The sequence below is a fragment of the Ambystoma mexicanum genome, chromosome 7p (genome assembly GCF_040938575.1).
Source record: "Ambystoma mexicanum isolate Mex_15411 chromosome 7p, UKY_AmexF1_1, whole genome shotgun sequence".
NCBI lineage: Eukaryota > Metazoa > Chordata > Amphibia > Caudata > Ambystomatidae > Ambystoma > Ambystoma mexicanum.
In genome coordinates this window covers 803,024,740-803,046,472 of record NC_090939.1, presented here as the reverse complement: position 1 = coordinate 803,046,472, position 21,733 = coordinate 803,024,740, and the positions used below count along the sequence as shown (strand labels likewise).

The 21,733-nt window shown below is 43.6% G+C and overlaps 1 protein-coding gene across 1 annotated transcript in view; it reads left to right on the top strand.

Moving 5' to 3' along the window:
* LOC138526326 (sodium/hydrogen exchanger 2-like) overlaps positions 1-21,733 on the top strand; it is a 680,323-nt gene that overhangs the window by 323,068 nt on the left and 335,522 nt on the right. The gene's annotated exons all lie outside the window — the stretch shown is intronic.

The following is a 21,733-nucleotide window of genomic DNA, read 5'->3' as shown; positions in this document are numbered from 1 at the left end:
TGAAACATTAACAGTTGTGTCATGAATTTAAAAAAAAATAAACAGGTGTATCTCTAAAGTCTTCACCAGTACCTATGCAGAAAAAGAGGCTGGGTTGTTCAGCACAAAGACAAAGGTGGTAAGAAAAAATTCATTTAATTTTAGGGGGAAGAAGGGTGTTTGTCACCCCCAACTTTTGTGGCACACCATCTTGCCCCCTTCATTTGGCAGGGGCCTCTTTACTTTGGATGTCTTGTCCCTCACCAACATTTTTTTTTCAATAACTTTACTCCATTGCTCATAGCGGTCTATTGGTAAAACAGACATCTCTTCGCCCTTCACAACAGTCTCGTTTCCTTTTAACAACAAAAGTGAATCCATAAACGAAAGGTCGGCAGTGAAACTCACCCTTCATCGGGCATTGTTAAATGCTGTTTCGGTTCGACAATCCAGTTGGAGCCAGTCACCGCAGAAGCTGCCCGGTATTGTGAAACTAGGCACCTTTGGCGTGTTGCAGTGGAGATCCAGCATTCACTGAGAACACCTTGTCATGGCCTTCCTGTTTTCGGCACAGCAATGTCAATAGGCATGTAAAACTAACCTCCCTGGGAACACCGCTCTGAAATACCCCCAATGAAATGCTGCAGGACACTATAACAAATACAGTCGTATCTTACCTAAGTGCAAATATAATGAAAATGTTAGACAATAGCTCCTTGACTTGTTTTTGATTGTATTGGAAAGCCATACACACTTGAATTCACAAATGCTTTTCTGCATCATTTTTTTAATTATGGAAAATATCCATACCGTATGACACTTTTACTGTTCCATGGGAGCAGCCGTCACAGGCTACATGGATCACTGCCTGTGGGAGCAAATGGAGGCCGGGACGTCATTTGGGAGTTGCTGCCTGAGGTCTCCCTTTCTATCCCTGTGGTCTCCCTTGCTACCCCTAAACAAAAATGTAAGCTCCTGGACTGTGGCCTGTACCATGTGTCTCTTTATTTTTGGAGTGGGTGGCTTTCTTGTTCAGTCTCTTAAGAAAAACCTGGGGTGCCACAAGTGTCACACTTCGAGCAGTGATCCTAAATAAGAAAGAATAGGAATAACAAATAATTTGTCTTTCAGAAATTCTATACAATAATTGCTAGACTCATTAAAGGTTTATTTCAGGCATACATCAGGGGGTGAGTCCCTGATTTAGTCTGTTCTTAAAAACCTCAACTCAGCCTTTCATCCTTCTGAGGTCGATAAATGTGTACCAACATAGGTTGGGTGTTATTGTATGCATATTTTTCTATATAAAGTGCTTGAGCGTAAGTGCTATATAATAACACATCATTATCGTTTGGCCTTGGACGTCTGCTTGCATTCACAGTAATTTAGTAATTTGGGCCTATACACACTGATATTGAGGCTACATATGGTGATCCATTCTTGTATGAAATGTATATGACATTATAGTGCTATTATTACCATATTTTTTGTAGTGTACTTGCAATGTGATGCCGCTTTTGTCAAGGGGTGAAACGTCTTGTTCCATCACTTTCTGTGATGTCATTACCGGTCCGGGTCAAATGACATTACTTCCTGTGAGGTAATCAGAGGTCAAAGGTCCTGTGATGTCACTTCTGCTACCCCTGGCATTTTGGTGAAATGACGTCCCCGAATGGAGGAGGATGATATCAAAGTACAAAATAAGCTGTCCAGTGGGAGAAATAATTATTTTCTCCTTGAATATTTTCAGCAGAGGATCAAAACATAATGAAGGTGAAATTGTACTGTTGACAGTACAGAAACGATAAATACAGCAATGCTGAAACAGTCACGTGACGCAAAAAACAGCCTCATTGCTCCCTTTTCTCAAATCTCTGTAAACCCTCTCCTTCGAGCTAGAAGTCCTTCTAGAAGGGCATTTTTGGTGCTATAAGCGGTGGCGCAATTTGAGCTGGCACTAATAAATGAGGAATTACAGCTTTGCTGATACTCGGGATCCGGTGCAAATTGTGCCGGACCAAGTAGCAGTAACGCTAATTGCGTTGACGGTATCCCAGCAGAATTAGCACCAGAATACCGCCAACCTCCTGATGAGGCCCATGGACTGGGTATTGTGAAACACTCCTCTTGAGAATCCAGGCTACCTAGTCCCTCTCCCCCTCCTCCTCGAGGAAACATCACTAAAGTTTTCAGCAGATTTCATGTGTGGATAATTTTTTTAACTCTTTTGTGTAATCTCCTCAAACGGTGACAAAGTTATTAGAATCTCAATAATGCTCTTCCTATGGGGAGTTCCACTTATGCACAAGTTTGCTGTGCGCTCAGAAGCAGTGTAATTGGGCAATAAACTCAATGTTTGTGTTGTGTAGATTCAGAATGAATGTTTGCGACTCACAAGACCAGCCAATTTTGATAAAGGACATTTAGGCACAGGAGTCATTAACCTGTATGTTGCTTAGCATGTTTCATTTATGACAATCACATGATAACTGCTATGCTCAGCATATCTAAATTTGCCAAGGTTGTGTTCCCTTACAGTGTAAAATGATGATGGAAATGTTTGCATTTGCAATAGCTGTCATCACTTTCGTAGTAGTTAGTTGTTCATTTTCCATTAATTGAAAAAACATGCAATGTTATTTTCAAACAAGAGCTGCATTGCATATCAAACACTTTTAATCCCAGCAAATATATGGCACTCCAGCAGTCAACATGTGTTTCCATGCCAAAGAGTGGAACTTCAAAACAACAACTTAAAGGTTCCATCTGGAAGATATAAAGACACACAAGACTATTCAAAGACTTTGATTGTACAAAGCATTGGTTTACAGAAAATAATTCATAGAGTTGAAAACAAGTTAATTAACCCTCTCTTAAAATCACTGTTTAAAGAATCAACATATACTATTTAGTAATGTGAACGAATGTTTTGTTAGATAATGGGCATCATTCGAGTTTGGAGGTAGCCATGCCCTTGTTAGGGCATGGCTACCCCCAAACCCAAGTCCGGCTCTGGGTCCTGCAAAAGGGGACATACCGGGCCATTCCGATCTTGGAGGGCCCAGTAATTCCCTTTTGCGGGACCCAGAGCCGGTACGTCCCCATTCCCATTTGAGCCCCCATAGTGCTCAATGGGAATGGGGAGGACGGTAGCAGCAGTACCGTTCATAAAGGTACCATTGCTACCATCCTGGTAAACTCGCGGGTGCCACTCTGCACACCCGATCTGACTAGGCGTCCAGAGCAGCACCCCAAGCAAACTCGTAATGTTGTGGTATGGCAATAACGGCGCCGGTAGCACTACCAGCACCATTGTTGCCTTACCGCAACAGTCGTAATGAGGCCCAAAGTCTTGGAATAGTCTCTCTTGAATTTGTAGATGACATTTGGAACCTTTCTGTTGCTGTGTAGATTACTCCCGAGTTCCCTACTAATGTAGAGGATCCCTATATTGTTATGTGTGAAGAATGGAATTTCCTTAGGACTTATTTACCCTTTATAGCATATCCACATGCGGTGTGCAGTCAGCACATACCTATTGGCCTCGGCCTCTCTCCTTTCCTGTAGCTCTCTGGCCGGCCTCTCTTGGCCCTCTTCCTGCTCTCACCTGCAAGGCTAAAAACCTCAGGATCAACTTTGACTCCACACTCTCCTTCTCTCCTCACATCTCTGACGTCTCTAAGAAGTCACACTACCAGCTGCACCTCCTCAGAGGCATTCTTCCTTTCCTCTCCTTCCCCCAGAAGCTCACTGTCTCCAGAGCCCTGGTTCTCTCTAGGCTGGACTATTGCAACAGCCTCTTTTTAAATCTGCCTGCTCCTACTCTCTGCCCTCTGCAATATATCCAGAACAGGACTGTGAGACTTGTCCTTGGCCTCAAGCCCAGGGATCGTATCTCTCCAGGACTGAAATCTCTGCACTGGTTCCCAGTGGCTGCGAGGATTAAGTTCAAAACCCTCTGCATCATCCACAAGGCCTTCTGTGGCCTGGGTCCTCAATACCTCCAACTCTCTGTTCCTAAATACCTTCCTACACAAGCTCTTCGCTCACCCGCCTCCATCTCCGTCAGGGTCAGTCGCTTCTCCAAGCAACAAGTTGATGGTAGATCTTTTTCTTCAGCTGGTGCCTCCCTCCGAAACAGCCTCCCTGTCTCCCTTATACTTGAGGAGAACCATCTCCGGTTCCGGAAGCACCTCAAAACCTTTCTCTTTGCTTCTGCTTTTTCTCCTCCTCGCCTCTGCTGACCACCTGGCTGTAACCGGAACTGCACTGGCTACCTGGACACCCTCTGATCTCGGGCCCAGGTCCCTCCCCCGCCAGCGTCACATACCTGCACTGCCCACCTGGCAACCCCCGCACTTGGGGACGGTTTCTGTATCCCTACAGTCCCCCTACCAGCCCCTGACACTTGGTGTCTGCACTTACCCATGCACTTGCCACTTGCTGGCCATTACTTACTTATTGTTATCTTTTCCCATGTACCGCACTGTCCCTGCCCTCTCCAACGCACTTGCGCGATCTGTATGACAGCTGGCCTAGTATGATCGTTGTCTGTCCTCCTTTTTGTTCCCCTCCCTTGCCTCGTCACGCCTTGCAACACTTGTTTATAGGCATGTTATAAATGCCATATCATATCACCCAAATGTACCAATGTTATGTTATGTTCTGCTAATATTTTTTTATGCTGTGAGAAATTACTACAGTAGTGGTTTCTGAGCACATAGGTTTTCCTCTGGAGTATGGTACACCAGGTAGAAGTACCCAGACCTTAGACTGTTGTAGGCTAGAAAATGAACAAGCAGAAGACTACAGGATAGGAACATGGAACATAGATGCTACAAACACAGGAAGGGAGTGATGCAGCAGACCAATCTTTCCTGTGATCCACCTGTTACGTTCAATTGTCGCCTGTGCTTGACCAGCACTTCACAATGCGGACACTGGCAACACTACCCTTTAATCTGTGGGCCCAGATCTTGCAATTGTAGATCTCCCACCATTGGGAAATCTCTTGTAATCAGTATCAAGCATCCTATTGACCCCTGGCAGGTAATGAGATCTTTCAATTGTCAGCATTCACGCAAGTATCCCCCAATCTTGGTCTCATCATGCAATGCTACTGTTTCCTATTGCATCTTCACATTGTTAGGTGTGGCATTCTCTGCCCTGAAATAATGTGCTCATTCCGCGCATCTCCAGAGCAATTTTGTTCACCATCCATTCTCATTTGCTGAGTCCTACTGAATTACACATTGCTGCCTTCCTCTGCTTCTATGCCAGTTGTGGGGTCAGTTCTTGCTCTTACTCGTTGACCTTTATCTCCTCTGACCATCTCACTGCGCTTAACACTCAGTCTTACTTTTTCTCAACCGCACTGATGGGACAATCCTCTTTCCAGCACTGATATGTTTAGTTCTACAAAACACTGCATATTTCACCTACATGTATGCCTCCGTCGTTGGGCATTATTTAATCATCTTTATCAGGATTCTTCCTGATATATTAGATTAAAGTGCTTCACTTTAGCAATATTTTCTGAGGTGGGAGGCTTCACAGCAGGGCACATGCTAAAGGTCAGAGCGATTCAAGGGCCTTAACCTTTGCACTGGCACCATAACCAGGCATTGAAGCCCCCCATTTAGGCGATTTTATAGCGATTTTATAACATGGCATGCTTTTAAAAAAAAGCCAGATTTAAAAAACAATCGCTGCAATGGAAAAAGAGATGGTTCCTACTCCTAGTCCCTTCTCCCTTTTCATGGTGGCCATTGGAGAAGGTGTAACGAGATGGGCCAGCAGGGTGAGTGGGCAAGCTGGGCGGCTGGAAGAGGCAGAACTAAGGTAAGGGGAGAAGTCAAGGGGATGAGAGGAAGTGGGGTAAGAGAGGAGACTTGTGGCATGAACCAGGTCAACTAAAGGGCAGAGCTTTGAGTGAAGAGGGTGGAGTTCCAGTCATCAAGAGGTACATTAAGAGTGCTGCAGTGTTCGAATTGGGCAGGAGTGGTTGGCATCGTTGCTCCTCTACATTTTTTTATTAAGTTTATACCATTCCTATACTTTTACAGAAACTGTTCCGGAATTGCTTCGTTTTAAAATAAGAGTGTAGGAAGAAGTTTAAACTTTCACTTCCGTGCACTGCACTGTAAGTTCCATTATACAGCAGAGGGGGGTTGGATTGCACGTGGGAGTGGTAGTGATGGGGCTTGTGGGGAGCTGGGGCAGGCCAGTGGGGAAACATAGTTCCACTACTTCCTTTCGTGCACCTTGACCACTGATGGGCTGATATCATGAGCTAATGCCCACAATCTGAGATCCCTCCTTGCCTTGGAGGATAAGCCACATCACCTTAAGGGAATGATGTTAAATACATTGGGAACATATAGGCTCACATTTCCATTGCTCCACTCTGTATTTATATTCCCAACTTCCACTGCCATGATAGAGACACTCTGATTCTGGATACAAAGCGAGTCCTGGGTCATGAAGATAGCAGGTAACTGTTTTTCCTTGCATCCCACTTGCTCTTTCGTTATACCTCTGTATGGTCTTTATTCAATTGTCGCGCCTTTAAACACTCGTTATAAATGCCATATGATATCATATACATCCTGTCCTTCTCTCTGCAACTGTTTTAGAGCCCCCCCTGCTCCCAGTAAGAATGGCACTGGAGACAACTGGAAACCTGATTTGCAGTCTTGGTTGCTATTTCATGGCACCATGTATTATTCACGAATGCAAGGATTTTATTATCTATTTATTTTTTCATCTTTATATTGTAGTCCCTTCCAATTTTAAAGTCCTGGAGATGCGCCATTTTAGGTATGAAACAAGTAAGGACTGTGTCTATTTAACTTGTTTGATTCACCACCCTTCACCTAATTCAAAACAACATTGCCTTATGTCTTACAATTCATTAGTAATGACAAGATGACTCATGATGGAAACGATGACCAATTTCACGGCGGACAAAATTAATCAAATTGCCAGCACACGGAATTCATCTATTTCTAAAATGCAGAAATAGATGTGAGGCTGTTCTCACATTCTCTATACGTTACTTCCAACCCTGCAGAGAGGGATTTGTCATTAGACAGCGCATGCAGAACCTAAACCATCACCTATGATCAAACCAAGCGTGGGGAACATTGCTCTCCGCACCGCTCACTCACACCGTTAATTATTACTCTTGCATCGCTGCAGTATTCCTGTAAACCATGATCATAAAACACTTGGAGAAGTTGTAATCATTTGTGGACCATAAGATGATCATCTGCATCTCACAGAGATTTGAGGTCTGGAGTTCCCTAGAGTGGAAGCCTGAACAGTAAAAGCCCTCCCTCTCCAGGTCTTGCATCAGATCCTAGGGACAGACAGGAGGTTTTCTTTGTTTATTCGTAAATTACTCCAAGGAATGCAGCGTGACAATTGCCTGCTTACATATTGGGGCCTAAACTGTGGCAACCGCTAAGAGGCCTGTTAGGGGAATTGAATGTACTAGCTTGTTACATCAGCAGCCAGTGTAAGTGAACCAAAACTAGTAACGTGAGTTTGTGTGCGATTTTTGGAAATCTGCCATATTTTACACTCAATGTAATTCTATAGCATATTTTTGCTGTCCAAAGTAGTCACAATAACAGTAAGGAAGGTTGCAGGATTCACAGATGCTAATGATGTCCCCTTGATGATTAAGTGAGAAATAATAGCATTTACAGAGTGCAAGACCTTAGAGTGTACAGGACTGCGATCATGTTTCTGCAGAACACTTTCCAGTGCAATTTGACACTGCACACACCCTTACTACTCCCCACACGCCCCTCTGTCCATGTTCCCAGAGACCATGTTCCATCCGTGTTCTCTTGCTTGCCCTCCCCCAGCTTCGCCTCTCCCCCCAGCACCAGCCCGCCACCAGCCTTTTTAAGAAAGAAAGAAAGATTTTCCGTCTTCCCGCAACTGCCTTTATGGAATGCACAGGAAAGTCTCTATTGTACGCGACTGCATTAATGGTGTTCCCTATGACTCCTGCTTTTTTAGGGATAATACTGTGCTCTTTCACTGTGGACACCCTCGTGACCACTTCCCCGTGTTTACTTTTTTATTCAAAATGCAGTCTGTGCAAAGGTAGCCGCGGAAGAAGTAGCACATGCCGACTGGGAATCCTGCAGAAAGTTCTCTTACAAAAGATTTCCAAGCAAATGATTAATTGGCATACCACTTGATGGTGTTTGACTTTGTTTTTTTTTCTTTTTTCTTCAAGAGTTTCCTATAATTTAAAAACCCATAAATAAAGCTGGTTTAAGAGCGCTTAATGTGTGGTAATTTCTTGAACCATGTGGACCTAATGACAATAGCACACATAGTTGAATGTCCAAAGGATGCAAACAATTTTGTAGTTGACACTGGGGAGAAAGATTAAAAGGGAATTGAGTGAAGGAGGAGAAGGAGGATGGAGATGGTAGGGAAAGATGATTGTATAGGATATCATGTATGTGAGAGATTTTAGAAGACAGTAGAGAGCAGATAATTAGCTGAGAGGGACAAGGTGACAGAGTAAGGACAGGGAGGAGCCAACGTTGATTGAAGTGTACAGGGGAGTTTTTAACAGATAAAACGGACATGTGATCAGTGAAGTAGTTGTACCTGGCAGTGTCCCATGTAGACATGAGTTCAAGGAAGAACTTCTCTATACTAAGCAATACGAATTGGAGAGAAGTGGAAGCCACAAATCAGTATTAAGCTGGTCTATCGCAGAGGTAAAATAGTGTTGCTGCTGAGGCACACGGTGTGGAGTGCCGTGTTTCTTGAACTGTTAGTTCAGAGCTAAGTTGAAGTTGTTATAATGTCTGTTTGAAAGAGGATGCTGGTGGGAGAGAGGGCTTAGATGCAGGATCTGACTTCAGCCAGGTAGGGGACCAGAGAGTTGGGTTTAAAATTATGTTTGGATATGGGAAATGTTGGAGTGGGCTGAGTATTGGTGGGAGAGAGACATCAAATACATTCCTATTACGCTCCCACAGAGCCCCCTTGTGTAGATTGAGTCATGCTGTACCAGTTTGAAGATGGCCGCAGGCCCGCATGATAGCTGTTGTCCCACTTGTGTGTATAGCTTTTCAACTGATCTTTTGAGTCCTTCTGCAGTGCCAATGATGAGGCCTACATTAGACACTTAGTCCTATTTTGCTGTCGATCAAGTGATTCCAGTCCCCGACGTGTGAATTGTTATGCCGCTTGTTTGTGTCTGTAAGGTGAGATTCCTACTACCTTAGTACTGGTCACGGGTGAACGGAGGTTCCAGGCCTTCATCAAGCTCCACCCTGGGTGACTTACGTGGTTTAGATATACCCACTTGGGTGGTGATCAATTTGGGTTTAGATGTTACTTTATCACCATAGTTTTGGGTGACACAACGGCCATCACGCAATTTGGCACATGTTCGATTTGCATGGATAAGATCACGGCATTCAACACTGTTGCATGCCATTTGTGATGTTGTAGTAAGCCACGAGCATGGGCCAGATCATCCATGCGGTAATATTTGGCTTTTTGGTTCCAGGTGCAAGTTCATACTGGTCGCCCTTTTTGAGCGAGGTTACTGAATGTAGATGGTGGGGTGGTAATGACCAGTGCACCCAAGTTGGGGTACACTCTTCTAAAAAAAATGGAAGGTAAATATGGAAATCAGTTAGTTGACGTCCAGCATGGTATACTATGAAAGGACTTTTCTTCTTTATATTGAGTCTGGTATGCGGTTTGTTTGTATCTGCAGGTGCTCCCAAAGAATACTGATGTAACTTATTGCGCCTATGTGAAGAATTACATGTATCCAGTTATTGGAACATTTGGCAAATGCCTATTAAGAAAACGCCATTCATCAAATTCCTATTGAAGGTAATTTTTGGTTCATTGGTGGAACTGGGCGAGGGTTGGTCAATTTGTGGACCAATCCTTTAATCTTGACACATTGGTTGTTATCACTGTTGTGTTGGATTGTGTATTGAGTATTGTGGCACTCACCTCAGATTTCAAGGATCCCTTGTGTTGTTTGTATTGTAGGTACATTGGCATCCATATTGGGATGTTTGAAAAGACCCCCTTAACACAGTGTTGAAGCAGTCTACAATTTTAATGTGTTCCCCTGAAGAAGGTTCACCCATTGTTGATTCTGAAGAACTGAAACATGTTGGGAATTGTTTTATGACACATTTAGAATGCTGAATGTTGTAGTGGAATGTCATTTGTGTCTTTTGAATTGTGTGAGGTTGTTTTAGATGAACTTTTTATGTATTCATTTTTCTACTCACTGTGTTTTTTAGTCTGGGTCAATATGTGTTTTATTATCATATTTAGTCTTGAATAAACATATTCTACGAAGTTTTTTGATGTATTAATGCATACAGTCTATTTTTTCAGGACTGAGTGTGCCGGAAGAACAGTGATCCTTGTATTATGTTGATGAGATAATTTATGCAAATATAGAATCTATCTCCTTCCTTATAAATAAATAAACAAACAAACAAACAAACAAACAAACAAACAAACAAATACATAAATAAATAAATAAATACATTCTGATACAGGCTTCAGTCCTGTCTGCTGTAATGATGTTATGGTCAAATCCAAAAATTGTTATCAGTGAAACCCATTCTTCGCCCTTACAACAACGGCCATCCATTGGCAAGCCTAGTCCTCATTATTATCAAGGAACAGCAAAAGAAACATGCTTATAGAAAGCGAACATTAAATCCAGGTTATCAAGTAGGTGAAAGATGTGGCTATGCTTGTAGAATCTATCTCTACACAATATGCCGAAAATACTTGCTTCCCAATATTTGAGCCAATTTTGGATTATTCAATCCCTTTCATCTGTGATCTTTCGTCTTCAGTGTTCAGCATCATGGTACATATGTCCTGTTTTCTATGTGTCTCTGTTTAATAGCTATGTAGACTTATGTCAAACCTTGGCCAGATCAAACATTGATATCAGGAGAACTGGAATACAGGTGTTAAGAAATTACTTCTGCTCTGCAGGGGTACTAGAATGAGTAGTGGCTAACCTGTGTACTCTGCCCCCACACTTCTACAAACCAACAGTGATCCCAATCTTAAAGGTAAAACTGGGCCAGCTAAGAGATATACATCTGCTTTTGTGGTAATGTGGCCTGAGGGAAGGCTATACTCTCAGAAGGGGTGTGAATGTAAGCCAGCAGCAACCCAAACAGCAATAGTACACAGTTCCAAAATAATAGAATGTCCAACCACAGTTCTACAAAAATATATACTTGAATTGCGCAAGACACTTGCATACATAACTATCAAAAAAACACCACTGTAAAGGAAGACAGAGTAATACAGGATGTAGTTATGCAGCACTCTGGATACTGAGCAGGAAGATGAAACAGGCCAGAAATGCAACAAGAAGTTCAAAAAGGATCTGTCTTGTAGGAAGAAGGTGCAAAGGGGGATTAGCCAGTGTCTAGGGTCCCGAACAAGTGGTCCGAGGGCCTGAGGCTTTCCAACAATACCTTATTCAGTTATTTACAGTTCAACAGCATTGAACCAAGCTTCTTATTCTTGTGCAAGCGGGTGAAGCCAGGTTTAAATGTTGTGAGTTGTTTAGGTCCAAGCCGTGAGAGGGCTGTGAGTTTGTAGAAACAAAAGACGAGGATCCAAAATTAGGAACCCTCCCGTCCCCTGCACTCTATCATAAGTCCATCAATTGATGGTTCAGCAATTTTAAATGCATTTGTTGTAGTTAATTAATAATATTCTGATCAAGTTAGTAGTAAGACTGAACACTCAGTGATTTTGTAAAAAAACCCAAAATCAGGGGGAGGTTTTTAATTAATGTCACAGTAAATTCACCATACAGATTTGAAGTGAAAAAGCCAAAATGACTGTCTACAAAAAAACATGAAAACAGTAAACAATGATAGTCCATTTGTACAATTCGTGGCTGGCGCGTTTCGGGATATTCATCCCTTCTTCTTGAGCCTATTGGGTTTGGACTGCAAAACCTAAACAGACATGAAAAACAACATTTAAACAAACATAATATACGCATGTAAAGTGCTAAACATAGTGGTCCTTATTGAACCCACATCGAATTCACATATATAGGTATATCCTAACTGGAGTAGTTCAAATGTAACTATCTGAGGTATTCATAAACGTTACTCCCCAATAAGGGGTACCCACTGTGGCCAGTGCACCAGGAACAAATCCATGTTCTATATCAGGAAATAATCAAAGGAATAGAGGTGATTACCCATCTGTGAGAAACATCTCCAAGGAGTGTGTGCCAAAAAAGTAGAGTTGCGGCACACCTTAAGTATAGTGGAGGTGAGGCGTAAGAAAACCCTCAAAGTTTGGTGAACTCGTGTTTCTCAGTTCTACCCGCCAGGCGGTGGAGAAAACCCTCGTCTCAGGCGTGCAAGATGCCTATACAAGAGACATAAATAAAGCGGTTCTAAGAGTTTGGATATTCATTACACATGTAATTGGTCAAAAACAATTATTATATTTAAAGTTTGTTCACAGAAAACGCTAACAACAAAGAAATAAAGGGACAACAGTCCCTTATGAATAGAGATGAGCAGAAATGAATTAGGTCCATAAGTGCATAACGGGCGTGAAAAAACAATGGAAGCATATGTAGAGCTCTCGCTTACCTTACAATCTGCAAGTTAAAACGGGAGTTACACGTGCGGATGCACTGCTTGCCCGGAAATATTCATATGTCCCAAAATATCCTCGGGAACCAAAATCTAAAGTGCTCGGCTGTAAACATGAAAAAAGCAAACAATTCAGAATGCTCCCCAGTGGAAAGAGGGGATCTAATGGATCGTAGTTTGAAATAGGTAAGGCGCCATTGATATCCTGTTGTATTTACCTCTGCCAAGTAGTTTCAATGAAGCTATACGATCGCGTGTGAAAGCAGAAGCCGCTTCTGTTGCTCAATGTAACTAAAATACGAGCGCCTCCCGATCGGGGGGATAAGATGCTCGTGTGGACTGTGGAGGGTCTCAGCGTCTCCCTGGCAACGATCTACACAGACACCAGCCCATCCACAACCGAGTGTGTGTGTGGGGAAGATAAAAAAAGGACTAAGTAAAATCTTCAGGTGCACCATAGCTGAAATGCTGGTGTTAAAATGAGCGCCATTGTGGAAAGTGTATTGCACAACGGAAAAGAGCATGCTGTTGGATTACAACAAGCAATAATCCACATTGTAAGATTGGACAGTATGTTCGGGATGAGTCTCATAGAGAATTCTAATTATGTTAGTTGTCAAAGGACCCCAGATAAATTATTTTACGTATAATCTAGGTTAAATGAATATACGTGCTGAGTACTATGGCCACAGTGGGAAACCTCCCAAGTGGGAGCTCTAGTGTATGTTAAATAAACCTAAATACAGGACATGTTATATGTTATAAAAACTAAAAAGTGCACTGGTGTAACCATGGAAACGCCCCCAATGGAGCAGCATGAATACCAACTCCCTATCAATGCGTTAAAAGGCAGAAGCAACGCATTCTAGGACATAAGAAATTAAACAGTGGGCCGGTAGACATGTCCCGGACTCATATGGTTTTAACAATTGTTCCACTGTGGAAGACAGAAATCACACTCAATAAGTACATTAGAGTGGATTCCATTATAGTTAAATTCAGTCAAAACCATTAAAGAAACAGAAAGGAATTTCGAAAGAGTGTGAACAAGGTAAACTGTCTTTACTCACACACAGTATAGACCAGAGAGGACAGTGAAAGAAGATATCTTAAAATGGCGACAGGATTGATTATGGACTTTGCAGTATAGGGACCCAGGAATCTTGGGAGGAAAGCTCTTGGCCCCTTCAGGGGAATATGTTTGGATGCTAACCACACCTTTTCTCCAATCTGGTAGGCGGGAGCTTCCTTCCGATATCGATCAGCAAACAGTTTTTGTCTTTCCTTAGCCTTGGTCAGATGCTCTGTCACCTCCTTAAGAACCTGAGTGATGGTTTTATGGAAGTTTTTTATGGCTGGCATTTCCAGGGTATCGGGTGGATCAAATACTGATGTCCTCGAATGTCTTCCATGCACAGTGTAGACTGGAGTTTGCCCTGTGCTTGTGTGAACTCAGTTGTATGCATACTCATCTATCCAGAGTATATTTTTCCAATAATCCTCGGACTGTTGCAACATACACCTAAGATACTGCTCTAAAGTTTGGTTAGTTTGTTCAGTTTGCCCATCAGTTTGAGGGGGATTGCTTGTGGACAACCGGAGATCGATTTTGGCAATCGTACAACACTTTCTCCAAAAGGCAGAAACAAATTGAGTTCCGTAATCAAATACTAATATTGATGGAATCCATGCAATCGAACAATTTGCTCTAGGAACACAGAAGCGAGAGTTGACGCAGTTCGGAGGGAGTCCCTTGAGAGGGATGAAATAGGCCATTTTGGAGAATAAAATCCACTACGACTAATATGGTGTTGTATCCATTGCAGGGTGGAAGATCCGTGATGAAGTCCATTGACAGGGTATGCCAAGGTGCTGGCGGTACTGTTAAGAGATGTAGTAAGCCAGCGGGTTTTGTTTCTGAGACTTGTGTTGCGCACAGACACCGCAGGTTTCAATAAATTGGGCGATGTCTTTTTGCCAGGTTGGCCACCAGTAGTTTTGTTTTACCTCAGCTTGAGTTTTGGCTATTCCTGTGTGTCCTTCCACTAATGAATCGTGGTAATTTGTGATGATTTGCTTTTGCAGTTCTTGGTCTTGGACATATAATCGTCATTGGAAATAAGGTAGATTGTGTTCGATGGTGTACTGGTCACCTTTTAACAGCAATTCCTGTTGTGTTGATTGATCCATCGGGGATTGCAAACTGGTTCTTTGGTCATCCACACATGTGGTGACAGCTATTCTGGTTTGAATCCTTTCCTCAGGAATTATGGCCACGGGGTTGGATGCAGTAAAAGCCTCTTTTTCTTCACTCAGGCATAATAGAGTGTCTGCTTACCATTGCGTACTCCAGGTCTATAAGTGATACTAAAATCGTATTCTGTGAAAAAGAGAGCCCAACGAAGTTGACGCAAAGATTCTGCTGTGGCGGTTTTCAAGTATTGCAAGTTACGGTGGTCTGTGACGACAGTGACCGTATGTCTCGCCCCAAGAAGGTAATGTCTCCAGGCCTTGAATGCTGCTTTAATCGCCAATAATTCCTTATCTGTGATTGCGTAGTTCAACTCGGGGGCTGAACATTTTCAGGATCAGAATGCGACAGAGTGTAGTTGTCCTGTTTCAGGGTCTCATTGTGACAATACTGCTCCCATGGCTATTTTTGAAGCATCTGTCTCAACTTTTTAAGGTAGATATGGTTGTGGGTGTCGAAGGACTGGTGCTATAGTGAATGCTAGTTTCAACTTCTGGAAGGCTTCTTCAGCTTCTGTCGACCAATGGAACTTTTGATTTTTCTTTAACAAGGAGGTAATTGGCTGTGCAATTTGTGAAAACCCAGGTATAAACCGACGGTAAAAGTTGGTAATTCCATGCACGCTCTGCACTCCTTTCGTGGATGTTGGTGAGGGCCAGTGGAGGATTGCATCCACCTTTCGTGTATCCACATGTACGCCTTGTGGTGTGAGCATGAAACCGAGAAACTCAACCTTGGTTACATGGAAAAAACATTTTTCCAACTTGGTTTACAATAGGTGTTGTTGATGCTTCTCTAAGACTGCCCTGACATGGCCTACATGTACTTCCATGGAATTTGAGTAGATAAGAATGTTGTCAATGTAAACAAGAGCGCAAACATCCAGTAGTTCACAGAGTACATCATTCATAAAGAATTGGAACGCTGCGGGGGCATTGCATAGCTCAAAGGGCATGAACTGGTATTCAAAGAGGCCGTACTTCGTGCGGAAGGCCATTTTCCACTCATCTCCTTCTTTTACCCTTACAAGATGGTATGCTCTTCTTAAATCCAGTTTTGTGTAGATGTGAGCATGTCTTACTTGATCCAGGAGCTCTGGTATAAGTGGTAAAGAATATCGATTTTTTACTGTAATCTGATTGACGGCTCTATAGTCGATGCAAGTTCTTAAGTCCCCCTCCATTTTAGGCACGAAGAATAAGGGCGAGCAGGCAGGTGACTTGGATGGGCGAATGAAACTGTTCGCCAGGTACTGATCCAGGTAAGTTCTAAGGTGCTGATTTTCCTGTTCTGTCAGAGCGTAAATTCGGCTGCAAGGGATCTGGACTCCACGTACAAGATCTATTTGACAATCGTAGGGTCTGTGCGGGGGCAGAATGTTGGCTTGCTCTTTTTTGAAGACATCCTGATAGCTGAGAACCATCCACAGCAGTGACGTTTTCCGATTTCTGCTTCTGTCGGAGAGGAAGGCCTATTCGGAGAGCCAAATCTTGGTCAATGTAGTTACACACAGCTCCACAATCAATATATGCCTCTAAGGCATGTATTTATGATGGTTGCTTGTGATTCACCAAAATCACTGAAAGGACTAGATGTGAGGTCTGTACAGATTCCTTTTTCATGCTCGACAAGCGGACCCCTACACTTGCTGGGCATTGGCGTTTCCCGAGTTCTGTTCTTCTTCTTCATCAGTTTTGTCCATTGCCCCAACCATTTTCTTTGGTGCTTTTACCAGGCAGTCACAGAGGAAATTACCTGCTTGTCCACAATATAAGCAAAGCTGTTGTTGTCTTCTTTTTTCCCTTTCTGCTTTGGTAAGGGGACTTCGTAATCCACAAATTTGCATTGGCTATGACTGTTCATGTGGTTTTGTTTGATTCTCACAAGGTGTACGTAAACTGACCGCCCCTCTGATCTAGCTCGATCCATTTTCTGATTCTGCAACCTATTATTGAGTTGCACCGTCAGGTCTATGTAGTCCGCGCACCTCTCAGGGGGATTCACCACTTGCGCCAACACATCCTTAAGTTCTCCACGTAACCCTCGGTAAAAGAGTGTAGTCTTCTTCTCTTCTGGCCAGTTGGTCTGGGCTATGAGATGATTGAAGTTTGCAATATAGGTTAATAGATCTTGACTGCCTTGTCTGAGTGGCAATAACTCATTGTCCAGAACTTGTCCTTGAGTATGACAGGCAAACAATTTCTCCATCTCATGTTGGAAATTCCCAAAGTTCTGGAGTAAAGGGTCATCTTGATTTACCAAAGGTATAGACCAGTCCGCCACACTACCTCATAAATACGAGAGTAAAAACACCACTTTGGCTTGGTCATTAGGAAAGGCTCCGGGTCTGCACAAGAAATGGAGGCGACATTGGTTCATAAATACAGCGAACTTGTTTGGGTGGCCGATGAAATGTTCGGGAGGTGCTAGAGGCACTGCTCCTGGAAGAACCACTTGAATCTTTGTTGATTGTTGTGGTGTGGAAGAATTAGAAGAATGGGTCACTCCAGGCAGTGGAACCTCTCCTGATTGTGCTTGTAGCCTTTGTCTTGCCAATTCGTCAGTTCTTTCTCGAGTTACAATAAGATCCCTCTGTAATGCATTGGTTTCCTGTCTTGAAGCAAGTACTTCAGCCCGTAATTCCCCTAGTAAGAGGGCTACCTATTCTGTTTTTGAAGTTTCCATAACACCCAGGCAGAGAGTATTAGAGTCTTTGCATTCTGTTACACTCACCTGGTCTCTGCTGAGGCGTTGGGGCATGGTTGCAGCCCCTGAACTTGAATCACCCACTTCAGGCCTCTCCCTCAGTAGAAAAGCTGTGAGTAGTGGTATGTGGTGATACTGCTCCTGCATGGAGATAAGAGTGTGTGAGTGCGTCAATCTGTGATTGTTGTACCTCTCAAACCCTTCACCCCAAAGTACGGTTTCTGTGAGCATACGCCGGCCCATAAAGCTCATCTGTGAATTATGAAAGATAAGCTCTCCGTCCTGCTACTTCTGGCAGGGGTGCGTCAAATGGGATTTAGTTCCTTCACTGATCCCTGATAAGGATTAGTCCAGTCCAGCTGCAACTATGCTTCTCATTATGATTGTTAAGTCTTTCTTGAGCTCTTTTGATGCTCTTCATTCTGTTAAATGTCTTTATATGTTGCTCCTATTTATGCCTGCAATAATGTCTCTCTTATGTTTTCTTCCCTTAGATGGAAATGTGGCCTCAATGCAGCTGAGATGTGGCCCGATGGAAGATGGATGCTACCGTGATGTTCGACAGCAAGTAAGTGATGGTTTAAGGAAAAGCGCGAAGTATGGCGAAGTGCAACCTTAAACTGACTGTTTTTTTTCAATGTCTAACCTTGTCTTCTGTTTTTCCTTGCAGGCGCTGCTGTCGACGATGGAGCGTGTCGTGCTGCGGTGCCAAGATGAAGATTTCGGCATTCCAGAAAGTGTAAAGATGAATACTTGGTTCACTGAAGAGATGTGCAGGTAAGAAAAGCTTCCCCCAGTTGGTAAGTATGCTGGCAGGAAGCAGGATATCCAGGAAGCAGGATCTTCAAAGGTAAGTCTGACCTCAGGCAATGATGAGCTTTACGCTGTTTGCAAGTGCAGAATAACGCGAAGCGTCTGTCTTGAGGATCGGGGCAGCTTATATATCTGAGATCCTGGGCACACCCATTAGGGCCGGCTTACCAGTCACACCCTGCCACTCCTAGAGAGTGAGCACGTGCAAAGGCAATCCATTAGCAGCCACACCCAAGAATACACTTGGGGCTGCATAATGGATAGAATGTTCAAGGTTAATGCATCCTGCTTAATGGATGGAATGTTCAAGGTTAATGCATCTGAAGTGTTATGTCCATAATACAGCTTTTTGGTGTTAAATGGATGTTCTTGTTTACTTTTGTTCATGAGCCTGGCACCAAAGGTGCCAAGACAGTGTCCACCCAGGTCTCCTGTGCATGCGATCCCTGCATGTCTGTGCCCCTGACTTCATGACCATGACACTGAACATGAGGGAGGCTGGAAAAACACTTGCAGGGGTCCTTCAGCTCCAGTGTGGTCCTGGGTACAGTATTGCTTGATGAGAGTTAGGTTTTGTTTCAGCAGCAGGTCCATACCAAAATTCCCAGGGAGTGGGTAGGGAGCAAAGCATGCCTCTGCTTGGAACACTCAATCATCACCTCACTGGTAGAGGGCTTTGGAAAAGACTGCTCTCCCAAAAGATGTCCAAATGATTTCTTCTTGCTGGTCCACCCGCCTTTACAGGCACAAGGCCACATGGGATTGGAGGAAAGCAATCCATACTTTAAGAGTTCCAATGCCAGTTTTATTACAAGTGGTATTTGCTCGGTTGCCTCATAACCAGTGTGGTTTGTGCTAAAGGAACTGTTGGAGGCAGAACAGAAGGAAGGAGAGGAACAGAGAAAACCAAGAGGGTGGAAACCTTTCCCAACTGTTCTGAGCTCTGTCTGAACACACTAACCCAGCTCCCTACTCAGAAACATATAATCGAAGGTCCTTTGGTATTCAACACCTGGTTGTGAGGCTAGTCCTGTTGGTACGGTTCACAGGACAGCTCCTGTTGAGGGCTGTCCTGCTGGGGAATGGTGGAATGGTGTTACCTGACATGTAACAGGATCAACATGGAGGCAGCACCCACTGGATATTTGGATATATAGTTTCAGCAGAGACAGCCAGTCTGGGGAGAATACACATAGCCTGGCCTGGGTCACAGTGCTGGCAAATGTATGATACTGATCAGATGTGGTGTTAGTAATTATGGGAATTAGCAGCCACCATACCCCAACTCAGGTATGGCTTAGGTTTAAAGATTAAACTGCCACCACTAAGATAATTCAACATAATTATGTATTTTCAGAATAGAGGTGCAGATTATATAAGCATCTTCTCCACTACAGTGACAAGAGGTAATCTGTGACCTTTAAACCTGCTCTGTGCCACTGGAGAGCAATGAATGCAGACCAGGAGGCTGATGCAGAAGGATACAAGTGTCACTGTGCTTTTCACATTGAGCTTAATGAAAGGGATGTCTGGTTAGCAGGCCACCTTTTCTGAGATGGAATTGCCCACATCATTTTTATTTATTAAAACAATTAAAAAAGACACAGATTGTACACCCTTGCCAGATGGTAATTCCTCACTATGAGATAAGGAAGATATGCAGTTCTTGGATTCGGCAAAGGTATTCAACTGCAAGGGGCATGCAAGCTGTGGGAGAAATTTGGAACTAGTATCACAGTTTCTTGTACCTTGCGGGTCCAACACTTCTTCCTTCTGTTTCTATTCAAGCTGCCCATCCTGACCTTCCCTAATTGAAGGCAGAGTGCTATGAACTGCTGAATACCCCCTCACTGATCCCTCTCCTAACATGTTGGTGGCTATACCGAAACTGGGGCTATTTTGTCCACTTAACATGTTGCAGGTACTCCACTGATCCAGCCTCATCGAACCTGCCTAGGGCTTCTGCCATGTTGCTCAGCTTGCAAAGTCATCTGGGACAGCTGTCCTCCTTCCATGCATGCATGGTGTGGACATCCTGGCTGCTGAATTTCTGACAGCAGAATCAAGACTTTGCCTCTCGCCCAGTCTAGCTAGAATATTTATAGGAATTCAGGGCCCAGAACTCTGTGTCTTAAACTCTTCCTCAGTCCAACGCTTTGCCACTATTCCTATCAGTCGTAGATTGACTATATTCTACTACTATGTTTCCCTCTATGCTTGTTCCTATGACCCACTCTGTCCTTGCCATTCCAGCCTTTTTATTTACTTGCCCCCTTTCAGTCTATTTCAATGATTCCTCTCCATCTTCCAGTGTTTTCTTTTGAGACAACAGCCTTGAGCCCTAAAGCATTCTGTCAATTTCCTAGGACCTGTCTGTACCTACACCAAGTCCATCAGCTGCCACTGTCTCCACATCAAGATAACCTCAGTTTCAGTTTCCATAGTGTGGGGAGTCCCTGCCATTACCGCCAATGGCATTTTCTAAAGACCAGGATGGGTTGGAGGGGGCTTCAAAATTAATGTTACTGCCATGAGGAAGTGAATTTGCATACAAGAGTCAAAGTTGACCTTCATAAGTGGAGGTGGATAAAAGAAACAGGCACAAAGCGGCAGCGTGAAGCATAGCATGATATTGCACACAAAATATGACACACTCAGTTACAGCCACTGAATATAATCTCCTCAAGCCTCTGAAGTATTCTAAGAATTTTTCTTGTCAATTTATATTTTTCAATGCCACCAGGACTCATAATGAAACAATTCTCCACAACAACTATTTCATTTACTTTCGGTGATTGCTTTGTTTATCATTATAGATATTGGGCCTCATTACGACCCTGGCGGTAAGTGAAAAACGATGGCGGTAAATGGTTACCGCCATCGTTTTCCGCCAGGTCCGATCATGACTCCTGACCGTAAACTACGATGCCAATAGCGGCATCGTAGTTAACGCTGCCGCTAACTGCGCTAAGGGTGCGCGCACTCGACCGCCCACACCGTACTTAGCGCCATGGCGGAAAGGTACGCAAATGCCGACCCAAGCGGACATGCACCTAACGCCATCACCGAGGCCGCTAAGTACCTTACCGCCATGGTGCAAATAACGCCATCGCGAACCAACCGTAAAGGGCCAATTCAAGTGAATGCAGCTGCCACAGGTGCACAGAAACAGCACAGGTGAAGGCAATACAGACTCAGGGGAGTACAAAAAGAGCACACCCCACCCCTACCCACACCCAGTCACACTCCACAATGATGCCAATACGACTAGCAATGTTGGGGCTGGAGGACCTGATAGCAATGCATGTGCTACTAC